The following is a 12,071-nucleotide window of genomic DNA, read 5'->3' as shown; positions in this document are numbered from 1 at the left end:
AATATTTATAGCAAAACTTTCAATAGAGGACAAATCATATGAAAATGTCTCTTTTCCAAAGATAATTCTGTCATCTGTTTATTTGATAAGTTCCATTTACGTAGAAATTAAATCAATTAGTAGAGCACAGTTGAAACTATTCAGGTTTCTTTCCTGTCAATTACCTTTTATTATGAATGTTTTTCATTAGATTATCTGAGAAGTAAAAACAAAATTAAAATAAAATAAAAACTGTGAGATCCATTGCCTGATTTAATCACAATGAAACAAATCAAGTTAATTCACCAGTCCAGGTCTCGGTAAACTGGGATATGGGTTGAATCTTATCTTACCTCAGCTGCTGGCTACAATATTAATCAATGCATAAGAATTACATTGAAATGCATTGTATTCCTAATATCTTTTATTTACAGGGCACTTCTAGAGTGTTAGAATGGCTTTAAAAGAGGGAGAAAAGCTGCTATTCTGCTATGAGGAATCTGCAAATGAATTTGACAATGACTGACTGAGGAAAGTGTGGATGAAATGGAATTCAAGGCAATGACTGAGATGATGTTTTAATAACTATTTTACCCTTCCTTTTCTCAAAAGCACTTCTTTCCAGCTTTTTTTACCACTGCTAAATTTGACAGGAAGGAAGAGTCAACTAAGTTCAACGGGTTCTGTAGAAGTAAAGGTTGAAAGAGGTGTATTAAGTTAGAAGAGCTGAGGTAAAGCCACAAATGTAAGTTATTCTGCAGGATCATATAGAGAAAATGAAGCTGAAAATAATAAAAATTGAATCAACTGATTTAATTGCCTGAAGCAGCAAAGAAATGTGGGGAAAATAATATGAGATCCTGTATGAGCTGTGAGAGAGAGATTATATATAACATGGTTTGCAAAAACCATAGATGGTCTTAAATCTCTAGTGAAGCTTAAATTGAAGCAGTGAAAATATGTAACATACATACTTTCCAAGGGAGCAGAAAGAAGAGGAAGACTACTAAACTGTGTTTCAGATAAATAATCAGTATTGCAGTTGCTCAGCACTTGACATTTTGCTATTTGCATAAACTTCTGTGAATTTAGGAAGAAGAATCAAATCAGCGTCGTAAGTCGTCCTAAGAACTTTGTGTCTGTTCAAAACATGTAAGATGGAGGTGCTTCAAGCTCAGACACAGAGTGCATGTGAATATATACAATACATAATACATAATAATACATAATACATAATATTACATAGTATTATTTCCTTTGAATATTTTTTATATTCTACCTCCAACAGTGATTGCCACTTTCAGATTTTGCTTAAATTTTTCTGATATGTTTACCTTTAAAAAGATTTAATTATTATATAATTTTTAGCATCAAAAGTTCCTAATACAAGTCAAAGTGTCTGACTCTTGAGAATGAAGAGTGAAGGAAAAGTTTGTGCTATAAAGTTTCTATTTCTTGAAATCCCTCTCATGTTTTGGTAATTGACCTGGCATTTAACTGCGTACTTCTAGTCTGACATGTGCTTAAATGCCTTCTTAAATGGGTATCTTCAAATGTATACCCAATCCAATACCAATAGACATTCAAAAACTGTTTCTTTGTTTCCTTTTTTTAAAAATTATCTTTCTGTTCCTCACAAATATAGCCCCTCCTTTATGTTGTTATGGTAATTCTTTTGACTACAGGCACCCTTCCTGCTTTCCATGAGAAAAGTCAGAGAGCACTAGTCTCTTATACTTCCCATTACACCCTCCTATTGTGTTTAAAATTAATATAATATAAATTTAACAACACATCCATAATTCCCCAGTCTAACAGATGGTCCCCAAAGCTAACAGATGTCATCTTATTTATTCACTACCTGATATAATATTTGTGACATAATGATTAGCTTCTATGCAAATAACTGATGGCAAAAAAAGAGAATAAAGATTTAACAATAGGAAGAAGAAAAAACCCTACACCCACAAATAAATTTTTTCATCACGGAATCATAGAATGGACCTGAGCTGGCAATGTGTGCTTACAGCCAAGAAAGCCAATCTTTTCCTGCACTCTCCTGTGAGGAAAGGCTGAGAGATTTAGGTTTCTTCAGCTTGGAGAAGAGAAGGCTTCTGTGTGACCTAATTGCAGCCTTCCACTTCCTGAAGGGAGCCTATGAGAAAGGAGAGAGACAAGCATGTAGTGACAAGACAGAGAGGAATGGTTTGAAATTGAAAGACAGTAGGTTTATAAGGGATATTAGCAGAAAGTTTTATTCTGTGGGTATGGCAAGGCACTGGAAGAGGTTGCCCACATAAGTTATGGATGCTCCATTCTTGACAGTGTTAAAGGCCAGATTGGAGGAGTCTTTGAGCAACCTGGTCTATTGAAAGGTATCCTTGCCCATGGCAGAGAGGTCTTCTGCATGTATATTAAAGACTAAGGACTGATTCAGGAACTTGTTCTAGTTTAGATAATTCATGCCAACACATCATGAAAGTTAAGTCCTACTGAATTAAAACTTCAGCTTTACTGAAAGAAGGGCTAAAAATGAAGTAAAAAAAAAAAGAATTGAAAATACAAAGGAGAAATTAGTTGTCAAGAATGCTTTTCTTTTCTACTGTTCCACTTGTCTTTGGCATCCATTTTCAGGGCTAATTTTCGCAAGTCACTTTAAGTTACAATTCTTTAAAATGTTCAGTATGTATATAGTACTTTTAAAGTGCAATCATTTGGAAGTGATTTTCTTTGACACTATGGACAGAAATAGAAATAATGTATTTTTAAGTAGACAAATGATATCAAATCTATATAAAACACTAAATATTTATTTAATGTTCAAATTCACATCTTTTGTCCTGCAAGAGACTTCTGTCCTTGTTGAACGTCTCCTGGGTAGTTACGGGATTGAACAGGAAATGCCAAATCCTTATGCAATAAGATCGCAATGAATTTTTTTATCAGTGGAGTCGTATATTACTCAAAAAACTCTTGTAGGGAAGTTATGTTACAGGTGTTTTGGATAAATTCATTTTTGGAAGAAAATAATTATGACATATTATTTTCTTACTATTTTAATTTATTTATTTTTGCATTTACCCCCCAAAAAATTATTCTAAGAAAGGGATGATCCATGGAATGCAGCTGTACTTAGGCTTACACATGCTAGGCTGTAATACTATTAATGAATGTGATGGATGGAGTTTTATTTTCTTGTCCTGTAAAATCTTACCTGCTTTCTGTTTGCCTGTTACATCTTCTCTGGTCTGGGTCCTGAGATTGTCATGGTTTTCCATGACTGAAACTTGCAATTTTGGAGAAACATTGGATTATCCTACACAGTGTATCCAGAGAGACACCAGTCATTCTGAGTAGATTTAGGAATAAATTCATAAGATAAACCTTCATTAAGTATGAATTTATGATTAGAAGTTGCACACACAACACCATAGGTAGTGATATAGAAAAATGGAACAACATAAAGATGAAACTAATATAACACAATTTAATGTGGATGGCACAATTTGACTTGGAAAGATCCAGATCCTTTAATGGGTTAACTAATAACTTTTGTCTTTTCCCTGACTCCATTAATCTAATGATTTTTAGCATTCTCCCTTTCTCCTTTATGTGCTCCATATATTGTATTAATCCATTGTCCAAAATACTACTTTACTCTTCACTAGTGCCTGTTTTAAAATCTAAGATATTGCTGGCAAATACAGGGGCAATATCTTTTATTTAGAGAAATTCCTTCACATACCACCTTCATTTGGTCCTACACCACAGAATGACAATAATAATAATAACAACAATAGCATTTCATATTGCTCTCACTTTATCAGATAAGCTTTATTGCTTAATGTTGTATGCTGAGTGCTGACAGACATCATGAACGGGGCTTAGAAAATGTGTGAAATCACTTTGACACATATTTGAACAGACATTTATTCAGAATGCTCCTTTCCTGTAAAAAAACCTGTTTTTATGGAACATCAACTATTTGAATATTTTTCTATATAATAATTTGTTTCCTGGTATGACTTGGTGTAGTCTATATACTTATTTTCTTACACAAGAGTGAATGCACTGAGAAGTAATCTGTTAAAGCCAGAAAGATATGTCACAGCTCAGTGAAATTTACAGAGCTAACATAGGGAAACAGTGCAAGATTGAAGAATACAGCAGAAAGATCTGGTAGTTCAGCAGACACTTGGCACACATGGCCTTTAAATACTGAAATCACACTTTTGTCCTGTTGCCACCAGCTTCAGTAATCGCTGAACCAGAGCCTACTTTTAGTCACTTTCGTTTTCATATGCATGCATTATTTGACTGTCCTCTTAGAGAGCTTATCAGTTAAAGTACAGCTAGTCTGGACAATTGGTATTGACAGTTTTTTATTGTGTTTTCTTTTAGAGATTTTAGAAATGCATATTAATTTGGCTCTTTTTTAGTCCTCCATTAATATAATTTTCTCTCTCACTCATAAACTTTGATTTATCTTTATTAAGCAGGTTTTCTTCTGATGCAAAGAATAATACCTGTCTCAATTTTTTCTATTTTTCTTAATCTGAGAAACACCCAATCAGGACTGAAGATTCAATTCTATTCTCTGTCTTCATCAATTTTCAAGCTGTTGCAGTGCATTAAAATTATATGTCTTACTTAGTGAATTAAAGTCTTCAATTCTCTGTGTCATGTCTGCAGAGTTGAATGACTCACAATAGCCCTTAGGAAATACTGAGTGTTTCTTATAAGCCAGGTAACAGGAAATTTTGAATAGAAGGTTATGACTGAAATCCCCAGCTCATAATCTCTAGCCTTCACCTATATGTAGGTACATGGTGCTCTTCTCACTAACTAAAATCTGGCACAGATCTTAGTGGACATAATACCGTCAAGGTCAGTCTCTCCAGACAAAGGGGGAAACTCTTTGTGGTAGAAAATCTTCTTTGCCTTAAGAGGGTTTTCTACATCTTTTTTTTTGTCCACCCTTCTGTGAAAGTAGAGGCTCTGATCTTGCTTTAAAAGGATATCTTGGAACACCAGTCCCTCAAATCTTCCTGTTTAATAAGTTGTATTTTTAGCAGAGTATTTAGTTATTTGGCTTCTTGTATATCTGTAGCCCTACATCAAATCCACAGAAATATCTAGTTCATGAATGTCTAGGTATGTCCAGGTAGACTTAGAATCAGGCAGGTTTTAGTCAGGCCCAGAGATAAATATCTGGGGTACCTAAGGGACCTTATTAGCAAGGGAATTCATAATGTGACTTTTGAAGACTTATCCTTTTTTTTTTTTTTTTTTTAAATTCACTGCATCTACACCTTCAGATTTTAATACCCTTTAGATAATCATCATTAAATAGGATTTTGTTGAGGTGCTTTGAAAATTACTGCCAGTTTCCAATCACATTATTTAGTCTGGTTGGGGGAAAAATATCCATTGCATTAAAATATATATTTAAGCATATATTTTTTTTTTTTGTGTTACAAGGACCATCCAGGATCCTTTTCACACATGTGTGTGAAAATTTCAGACATCAGCAGAGTCAAACAGAATTTTCTTGTATTCTGATGAAATAGTGAGTCAAATGGGAGAAGTTGTAAAAGAGTAATATTACAACCTCTGATATGTGACGAATGAAGGCAAAAAGTAACTGAAAAAAAAAGTCCAGAAGTCAACAACAAGGAAACTGTCAGGCACTCATAAAATTTAAAAAAAAAGGATTTCTAATGAAATTCTTAGAAAATTAAGAGGGGATGAACAGAAGAGCTGGTACAAAACATGTATGTTATAGTACTAATAAAAACAAATGATAGGAAGAATTATACTATGAGGAAAATAAGTGCAGAAACACAGAAAATGAGACCCATAACAGAAATAGCAATGGAAACAGGTGGTAAGGAAACATTGTGCCAGCTTGATAGCCAGCAAAGTCTGGTAGAGCAAATATTGTTATTGCTGAAAAGTGCTGTAATACCAGTGCATACTTGAAAAGAATACATACTTGTGAAACAGAATTTATGACATTCTTGGTTTAAACAGGCATTTTGCAGGAAAATGTGCTGTTCTTAACTTTCAAATATAAAATATAATTGATTGAGAGGGAGCTAATTGATGTCTGTAAGTATCTGAAGGGAGAGTGCCAGAAGGATGAATCCAGGCTCTTCTCCGTGGTGCCATGCAATAGGGCAAGAGGCAATGGACAGAAACTGGTGGACAGGAAGTTCCCCCTGGATATGAGGAGGAAATTCTATACTGTGCAAGTGGCCAGGCACTGGAACAGGTTGCCCAGAGAGGCTGTGGAGTCTCCCTCTCTGGAGAATTCAAGAACTATCAGGACACAATCCTGTGCCACATGCTCTGGGATGGCCCTGCTTGAGCAGGAAGGTTGGACCAGATGATCCACAATGGTCCTTTCCAACCTGACCCATTCTGTGATTCTGTGATAATAAATACAAAATGCAAATAGTTGATAACTGTGAAAGGTGTGAGACTAAAGCTCTCACCAATAACTGATGTACTTTACAACTAGGCTCAAACACTTGCAAATTTTAACGAGCACAAGGTGTGCACCTTTGTATAGTGTATTTACACGTAGGCAGGATATCAACCAGAACCATGGGTGGTAGCCCCAGGAACTAGAGTTAGAGAAAGTCCCATGCAAGTTCCATCCAAATGGAGCTTCAGGGTAGGAGAGTGAGGACAAACCCAGAAATGCCTTGGCCCAGTAAGCTGGGATATTCTTTTCTAGGGGCCTTTGAAGGGACAGAAAAATTTCTGTGAAAGGACACTCTGTATTACTCTCTATAAGTAGTTACAGCCACTGAGTAGATAAGAACTTCAGATTACTTTCCTGAAAATTTATGGTGACAATGAACCACCTGTGGGGACAAAAAATATATGACAGAGGACAGAAAAAGACTGAACAAAATTTTCAGGCATAGTAACATGATCAGAGAGAGGCTTTTAATGGTTATTCCAGTGAAACACCAAAGGAAAAAAAGTACATTCTTTTCAGGACTATCTTCACCTAACCTTGGATCTTAATAATGGTTATGGTTTCATATGGGCTTGCCATTTTAATTATTTTAAAGTGACAAGAGTAATACCTTTTGTTAAAGTATGTTTTATTTCATCCTACACATTCTAAAATAGATACCCAAATATACCTTTTTCTAATGTAAATTGTTTAATAATAAGAATAATAATAATAATACTTAACAATCTTTTCAACAAGTTGTACTCTGAAAATGTGGTAGAATAACACTTTGATATTTCCTAATCATAAAATGATTCTTTTTAAATATAAAATAAACTTTTAAAATCTTAAAAGTCAATAATGTCACTATGCAGAGCTTATAGATTTCACAAATGCTGACAAAAGCTGCTAATTTTTAAGAAAGAGAGCATGCTTTCAGAAATTTGCTCTATACAGGTTATATTTTCTGGTTGCCTACATCTGTGGAGCAGTTCAAAACACTTTAGAATATGCAGTCTTGTTCACCATATAGATACAACTAATTTATAGTAAGTCTATTTCCAAAAGATGCAGTATCTTTCTGTTTAGTCTGGACATTTCCTGTTTTGTAGAAAGATGTTTTTATTTCCCTGCTGATGTTTATGTTCCTGTTCTGTAACTGTATTACAGCTTCATTGCTGTAATCCATTGACTTTAATGGAGTTATTCTTTTCATGTAGTCATTCCCAGAGTTTTTCTTGCACAAGTATAGTCTGTAAAGTCTGTATGATTTCTCTTTATACGTAACCTAAATAAATCTTTGTATTCATTGTGCATATTAGGAAAACAAAAAAAAAAAAAAAAAGAATTTGCAGGCAAAAGAGAAGGAAATCATACTATACATACAAATTTGAAGGCATGAATGGGTAATCAACTTTAAATCAAATGACATAGCTGCAGGAGGCACAAGTTTACATTCATGGATACAGTCTTCTTGCTCTGCACTCTTCCAGCATGCCAAAGTAGCTACAAACTTGGCATAGGAAGCTGGGTTTCTAACTGCTTTGCATCACTGCACAACAGTGGAACACTCGGGCACATCTGCCCCTTATACGATGCAAATTGATGCAGGAAGTGAACTTCATAAAAATGTCTCAGACTTCCATTGGGAAGACCAGACATAGAGTTGACATAAATACTTTGCCTGTGTAAATCATGAGTTCAGTGGAGCTGGACTGACTTACATATGACTTACATAAATTTCAGATCTAGACTCAAATCTTGGGTTGTGAAATTATGAATAGAGATAATGTATTGATGAAAATCAACAGCAATCTCCAATAGGAAGATAACTCAAATGGAGTCTAAATAATGCTAAATAATGACTGTTCTCATGGACTGCCAAGACAAGGCGAGCTATGCCATGAAAAACAAGCATAACACATGGCAGCCATGAAGGTTCCATTAAAAAAGTCATCCTTTTTGTCGTCTCCTGGTTATGTGTTTTGCTAGCAGTATGCAAAAAGCATAATTGCAGCCACACTATGTAAATATTCAGCTAAGAAATGCTACTCAAAGTTGCCTGGCATAGCATTCTGAAATACTGTTTAGCAAATGTTGTTAGTTTTGGTTTAATGTATTTTTTTACTCAACTTACACTATAGTACTTAAAATGTTTATATAATGTCTGATCTTTTTTGCTGTCCACATTTAACATCTTCATGATTCACTTGCACAATTTCTTTGTTTGGGATTTTTATCCTCTCCTGATAAACAATATTTTATTGATTCAGCTGCAGATTTTAATGCCTCAAAATGTACAAATATTGCCTATGTGTTACTGTGAGTACTTTGATGTTCCAATTAGATATTTTATGGATCCAGCTGCATGCTTTGGTGATCCAGTTGGATTCTTGATTTTCAATAAAATTGGTAGTCACACTATGCTCTATGTTAATTAAAGTGAATACAGTATTTTTGATAACCAGTTTGAGGAAACTGAGAAAAATGCTCCAACAAACTATAATCTATGTTTTGGTTTTGGTTTTTTTCTTCATAATATGCAATCCTACATCAGAATTTTAAGTCAAACAAATTTGCTTAGTTATAATAAAAACAAAAAAAAAAATGAGGCATCAGATTGTGATAATCATGCTGGGACCCGTATGAATTCAGGCAGGCCATTCAGTGTACTGCACTTTGCTAAGTATTTTGCAGGTAATTCAGGCTACCAAAGGACTTTCTGGTCTATCTTAAGCACAGAATTTACAAGACATATAGATTTTTTTAATGTGTCCAAGATATATCAATGGTGTCTCTTAAATATTCCATTAATGAAAAAAATCTTTCTTCTGTTTAGGAATCCTACTATATTGAGTTACTGTGCACTACATCAGTCATCTAAAGGTTTCTATTTTAAGAATTACCACACCTTAAATTTGAATACATATTTACAGTTTGCTGTGTGTTGTTGCAATTTACTTCCAGTCTACATCATTGGAAATGTTATATAAGAGACATATATAAAGATAGAAAAAGGAACTAGGGGCATGGATGTTTCTCTGCTTTGGTTACCCTCAAGAATGGATTGTGTACATGCATTTCAGCTCCAGAGAACTGATCCTTGATAAAAAGAAACAAATCTCCACAGTATTTTTCTTCTTCTGAAATGTATCTACCAGTCAGTCCTTTATTTCACTCTGCCTATTAGACTAGCAAAAATGTCTCTTAAACTAAATCATAACTTTGCTATAGCCCAAGAGAACCTGTGGAAGGTAGGTGTGCTTTGGCTCAGCTCAGTACTTAGCACATACAATCTGTGGATCGCCACCGGCAACACAACTTCTGTCATGTGGGTGTTTCCCTACAGACTCCTGTTTTCAAAGAGGAGTTTCTTTAAGGTACTTTATGCAAAAAAAAATGAAATAGATTAATAAGAATAATTTTATGAGTTGGGATGTATCAGGTGCTGTCACTCATTATATATCTTTTTTTACTGTCTCATTAAATGTGTGAAGCTCATAAACTTTTTGTTTCCTTCCTAATTTCTTCCGGAACTTCTTTCCTCTTTATCCTTATGCCAAGGTTTTAACTGAATATTTCTGTCACCGCAGCTTATGAAATTCACACAATTATCACTGTAATTCACCAGATCACACAGGTCACAGTCAGTTTTCATTGAAGGGGCATTTCCTACCTTCTGGATATATTAGTTAGCACTGACACTTCTATTTATTTTACAGCAACTCTTACTATTTGACCTGGGATTATGTTTCCTTTGATAAGAAGTATCTGTCTCCCTTCACCTTAAGCATACTTATAATTTACTGTTGTTTCTGTTGTGCATTTCCCTGGAGAATCTGAGATTCAGGTTCACTCTTTACCAGCACAGGATGTTATGGATGCAGAAGCTTTGTTGATCCACATGAAAACTGTGTATTATATGAGCTTGAAGATGAAAGCTAAGCTCATTTCTGATTTGTTTCAATTTTCTTCTCTTTCTTTATGCATGATGAAGGTCAAAATCACTCAGAAAGGAAACAATGACCATGTGGGAACTACCTAGAGTATTAAAAAGAAAATCATTAATCAGGGATTTATGCCTATTTTTTGCCCTTTTTTCTGTTGTTGAAAAGTAATTTTCAAATGCTTATAGGTAAGACAGGCTTTGCATTTATTTATTCAACCTCTGTGAGTTTCTTCAAGTTCTCTCATTTTTTTCCACAGCAACACTATCTAAGAGGTAAAAAAAGTGACTAATGCATGGTTGACCAAATATTCCTTGCTTTTATCACATCAAAGTATATAATTCATAGATATTGTCCTAAAACTCCTTCCTTTCTTGCTTTAGCAAGTTCCATTATTAATGGTGGTAAACTACTATAGTGATACTCAACTTGTTAAATAAAGTTTTTCCTATGCAGCTTGTATTGTAAAAAATGCATGTGGAAATAGGGTGCTGAGAAAAAAGAGTCTTTGTCCTACCTGCTTGGACAGTTAAAGGAATGCTTTACAGAGTTTTGCTACCTTATGCCAGCTGTACAGACTTTCAGTAGACTAAAAAAACTAATAGTAGATTAAAAAACTATTAGTAGACTAATAAAACTACTTAGATATAAAAGTTATTCTACAGGTGCTATTCTACAGATGCAACAATATAGGTATAAGTCATTCTACAGATGCAATTTACCAAAGATGGTGATTGCAGCTGGTGGAAGCTCTTGGGATCTTGTTCACTGCCTCGCCTCCATAGCAGTTCAAGAACATTTTCCACTTTCATCAGTTTTGACTGCCTCTGGGTCTCCATTTCAGTAGCTCCTAGATATTTTGCTTTTTTGGCCATCTATTATTCTGTTTCTTCAGCTTTAATTCGAGTTGTTTCTGTTATGCTGTGATTTTTGCTAACAGCCCTCAGGTATCCAGACTGCTACTGACTGGGCCAGCCTTGGGCTGCCCATCTGGGACTGAATTTGTATCAGCAACCTCTTTTTTCCCCCTAGTCACTCTGGTTCAGCTACTGTATGAATTCCTTGAGGTTTTCTCCAATACTGTGTATGATCCTCTCTCAAAGCTCTTCATGTTTCTTTTTACTAAACTCTCAAAAAGCTCACCACAGGGCAGCTTGTCACATTCATATGGGCTTGCTGTATCTCCTTTACAGTTTATAGTCTTCCCTACACAACATAATTCTCAGACAGAGTATAGATGTTCAAAACTAAAATGGATTCTCAAACTGAACAAACTGGAAACTTTAACATGGCTTTCTTCTGTAAATTTTCACCTAATTCTCTGTAACAGACACTAGCTTGTGTTTCTCCATTTGAACAGAAAAGCAAATTCTCACCAGTGTTGGTGATAGGCTGTGATTCAAGTTGACTGATGAAAGGGAGAAATCTCATCAACGATGTCATAACTGACACAAAGGGTCATTCTTACACTTAGTGGTAGATAGTCTATGGCTCTCCTGCCCCAGCTCGTTCCCTAGCATTTATGATTCCTGTACAAGAGGCAATTTTAGGACTTGATAGAGGATAGCGCTGCCTAGGTCAGGAGGCTGACAGATGATGCTCTGAAGATAACACAAAGTTTTCTAGGGCCTAGCTCCATGATCTAGTCTTCATGCAATCAACCAAATCCCTGAAGA

The sequence above is a fragment of the Motacilla alba genome, chromosome 1 (genome assembly GCF_015832195.1).
Source record: "Motacilla alba alba isolate MOTALB_02 chromosome 1, Motacilla_alba_V1.0_pri, whole genome shotgun sequence".
Classification (NCBI taxonomy): domain Eukaryota; kingdom Metazoa; phylum Chordata; class Aves; order Passeriformes; family Motacillidae; genus Motacilla; species Motacilla alba.
Note: the sequence above shows the minus strand (reverse complement) of the source record.